General features: G+C 43.0%; 1 protein-coding gene across 1 annotated transcript in view; it reads right to left on the reverse strand.

Annotated features, from left to right (window-relative positions):
• LOC101857835 (spore wall protein 2) overlaps positions 1-2,893 on the reverse strand; it is a gene marked incomplete in the record, with an annotated part of 53,324 nt that extends 50,431 nt beyond the window's left edge. The window contains 1 exon segment of the mRNA XM_013088685.2: positions 2,552-2,893.
• Positions 2,894-4,604: the final 1,711 nt, after the last annotated feature.

The following is a 4,604-nucleotide window of genomic DNA, read 5'->3' on the forward strand; positions in this document are numbered from 1 at the left end:
GTGTGTGTGTATGTGTGTATGTCTGCGTGTGTGTGTGTGTGTGTATGTCTGTCTGTGTGTGTGTATGCGTGTATGTGTGTGTCTGTGTGTGTGTGTGTGTGTATGCGTGTATGTGTGTGTGTGTATGTCTGTCTGTGTGTATGTATGTCCCCTTTTACAGTGTTCCCCTCCCGTCAGACTCTATCGATTGTCTTCTCTGTCTGTCTCTCTCCCTCCTCATCTCTCTCCCCTCCATCTTTCTCTCCTCCTCTTTCCCCCCTTCATCTCTCCCCTCTCACCACCCAACCCTCTCTCTCTCTCTCTCTCTCTCTCTCTCTCTCTCTCTCTCTCTCTCTCTCTCTCTCTCTCTCTCTCTCTCTCTCTCTGTGTATTTGGAGACATGCATATATTATGTGTGCGCGTGTGAGACTTTTTTGGCTGCAATGTTAACTATATAAGCGGAAGGCTTGCAACTCTCAAAATTTTATTTATAAGCACACTCCGACGTCGCCCATGATATAGGTCTAGTATAACTCTCCTTTAACCACTGCAGGATTACGATGAGGCGGGAACTTCCCAATTTGACGCACGTCAATGGAATAATCTTACATAGTAGGAAGGTGCCTCAAATCCATACAATGACAATGAAAATGACAATGACAATAATATTGTTCTACATTGAGGAGAAGGGGCTGGGAGAATATTTTTCCAAGATCCTTTCCAAATCTCACTAAATATATTAATGTGTTTCCTGGTTCAGTTATGAAGCAAACAGCCCAGGTAGAGAAAAGGTACTGTCTCATAAGGTAAATCCCACTCAAATATTGCTTTACTAATACCATTCACATCAGTTCAAATCGCATGATTTCCAGGAAATATACCATGTAGGTAGCAGGGAACAAATTCTCTCAACTCCGTGCTTGTTTGACGGGAGCTCTAGTGTGGTTTGCTCCTTCTTTCCTAAAAAGTATCTGTCCTTATCTCTCCTCACCCTTTTAAATGTTTGTTACTCTCTTGTAACACATTTAATCTTCGGCATTTATATGATCTAATTGTGTCGCAAGTGCTATATAACGCTTACTAAAACATAAAGAGTTAACTTCAACGGCGGGTCGAAGAGTTCAAGAAATGTTTGATAAAAAGGTCGACATGCCCCTATGGTCACCGACATAAACCACATATGCACACGAAGTTTCTTAACATCTTGCGGTTATTCTGACGCCAAGACCGTTCGGATAGATAGATAGATAGATAGATAGATAGATAGATAGATAGATAGATAGATAGATAGACAGATAGATAGATAGATAGATAGATAGATAGATAGATAGATAGAGGAAGAAAGACACACAGGGTCGACCCCGGAGGGGGGGAGTAGTGAGTGAGAGAGAGACAGAGAGACAGAGAGAGGGGTATGCGGGGTTAAAAGTAAGAGGGAAATCATAGAGAGCAGAGAGTAGAAGAGAGAAGAGGAGAAGAGAAGAGAAGAGAAGAGAAGAGAAGAAAAGAGAACTGAAGAGAAAAGGAAATGACTGATATATGAACAACACAAACGGGATGGAAGAAGTGTATAGATTAGAAAGGGAAACTTGATTGAGGAATGATCGTGTGACCTTCAACCGAATCCTTAAACTGTTGCAGTGACTGTAAGCAGCATCAGCAAACACCTTTAATACAAACATCATCCTTTGCGTCATGAAAGACTGAAGGAGCTTCCAACTTCGTTCTTCGGACCATTTCTAAATACGCAGCGAACTATTGCCCGGCTCGTGCTGTGCTCTTGGCTTAACTGAGTCAACACGTGTACATACAAGATTACTTAACTCTTGCCGAAGACTCCTGCGACCTGGGGCCAATGTTTATCACCAAATATAATCTTCCTCGTGCACTAATTGCGTGTGGCATCTTGGGAACTCTTGGGTAGGTTATAATTCATCTGAGGCTCGAGTAACTTGATCCATCACTGTACGCGGAGCTCCTACTCTAAACCCTTTAACTACGTCCTAATTAGAACCAAACAGTTTAAAAGCATGGTTCAGTGCAAGGTTAACAAAAGCACACTCTAATTTAGTAGCATCAGCGATATAAAGAAAAGCAGTTATAAGTTTCGATGAGAATATATTTTTTGGAGAAGATTTTTTTGAAAAACAGATCTACCTATCAGTTTCAGATGTATAACCTGGATGCAGAGCCATCTACAGTTATCCAACGGTTGACGAGTAAGAGATACGAATTAAGTTTTTCTTTATAAAATCGAAGATGAACTTGTGGTAACTTAAACAGTAGGGGACGGTTTATTAATTTTCACAAGCAAAGCACAGACTAGCTCCTTATCACAGAGATCCTTAACAGAGAGGCAGATGGTTAAACTAATAAGATTGTATAATAAGATGCAAATTAGATGTATGTAAACAACACTCACTGTATGTAAGCAAAATTTACTGCATGTGCTTTATGGAGACCAAATTAATAAACAACCGGTGTGTTGAAGACTTCTATAATTGACAAAACGTTATAAAATGTCCGAAACAGCTCTGTAAGGCGAAAATGTATCTAAATAAGTAAAACTTACGTTTTGTGGTCACTCAAACCAGACCAGCTTTATCCAGAATAGATCTAGATATTAAGATCGAGTTCTCCTGGTTGAAGCTAACCGAACAGAATAACTCCAGCGGTGTTAACTGAACGTTTCCTCGACGTCACCAAATATAGATCTTACGTCTGTATTTCACACAAACTCAGCTATGAATTCTATACGTTTTATTCCCGTGCCCAAAGACAGTGTTGAAAGCGTGTCGTGGTATTGAGACTCTCAACAGCTGATACACGGATCTCTCGCTGGGTTGTCCTGCCACTCGCACTGGTCCGGAGCGGGGCGAAGTTTGGGGCAAGGGAGAGAAGCAAAACGTGACAGGTCCAGGTAATCCTCACCGTGCGATCAGCTGACAGAGACACGGGAGATAATAATTTGGTACTCGATACTTCCTCTTGATGGGAAAAGCTGGATTCGAGTCTCGATATGTCTTTGTGGATTTTCATTTCCACCAAAGTCATGGTTTTCAGCATTCAAAGGAGAAACATGTGAAGCTCAGTAATGGCCAGTTGGATAGTTAACACCCACAGGCTTACGTGAAGCTAACTTTGAGAAATGGTGTACATCCACAGGGACACTGCTGAAACTGAATTATACTGACCGGCATAAATAACGCGAAAAAGTAACACTATCTGTAGAAAACAAAACTAAGTATTTTCGTGGGTTGTTTTCTTTTGTCTCTATTCACAATGTGTTTTTGTTATTGGATTGGCTCGATTTAAAAGACACAACACGCTCATTGTCCGCTTAAGCATCAAATAATACAACAAAGCAACCCTCTCAACGATACGCAGTGAACCTGTGAATTGAATCGAGGATTTTTGCTCACATGTTAAGTTGGTCTGGCCTATAAATTCTTTGCCCCAAAATGTTTGCTTGGGTGTTGCATAGTCCGACTATCAAGATGCCAAGATTATAATCGGAAAATCGAGAAAGATCTATTGGACGTCTTCAAGCCGGCGAGAGTCCTCAGAAGATGGCCACAGTCCTGAAAGTGCATGCTAGCACTATCTACCGCCTGCAAAATAGATTCAAGACAACCAACGCCACAAAAGATCTCTAAAAAAGCGGAAGACCTCGACTGACAACAGCTGCCCAAGACCGTTTCGTCGGGCGTCAGCATTGCCGAGATCCACGGTTGTCGGCCTCCGAGACAGCCCAGAACACCATGAACGCACTGTAGAGCCCTGAGTAACCGCACCATACGCCACCGACTTGTGGCCTGGGGGAGGGGGGATGCTGCGTTGATGGCGTCCGGAGCAGAGAGCACTCCTGAACGTCCATCATCGACGAGCTCGTCTCCAGTGTGCTCAGAACCGCGTTAACTGGCGTCATCGACGGTGGCAGTGTGTGATCTTCAACGACGAGAGTTGCTTCTGCATGGATCCTGACAATAGACAGGTCCGAATCAAAGACTGGGCCCCATGATCTTCCAAAATTTAGGACCTGGACGTGGCAACGGTGTGACGGCACAGCGCTACATCAACCAAGTCCTGCTGCCCCATGTTGCTCCATTTTGCCAGAGACATCAAAACCACCTCTTTCAGCAGGATAACGCCCGGCCTCATACAACATGCGCTACCTAGCAGTTCCTGGAGTAGAACAACATACCCACCATGCCTCAACTACCCCGATCCCCAGATATGAACCCAAGAGAACACCTTTGGGACATTCAGGAGGTGTGGGTCCCCAACTGCCAAATCAATCGCTTGGCCCAGTCTATGCACCGCCGATGCACTGCTGTCATCGACGTTAATGGGGGCCGTACCAGATACTGACTTAAAAATATGTCCCAAGTTAAAGGACATTGACGATGAATATCAGAATCTGTCCCCAAGCAAATCCCCAACTCTCAAACATTATTTTGTGCAATTTGAGACACCTCAAACCTGTTTCTCTAAATAGAAATATTAATTCCTTCAATTTACTCTCCTCTTCTAGTGTCAAATGAACTCGCATTACTTTTGCCGGTAAGTATAAACACATTTTTGATAACACACAAATATATGACAATACACACACACAATCACTT

This window comes from Aplysia californica, unplaced genomic scaffold (assembly GCF_000002075.1).
Source record: "Aplysia californica isolate F4 #8 unplaced genomic scaffold, AplCal3.0 scaffold00788, whole genome shotgun sequence".
Lineage (NCBI taxonomy): Eukaryota > Metazoa > Mollusca > Gastropoda > Aplysiida > Aplysiidae > Aplysia > Aplysia californica.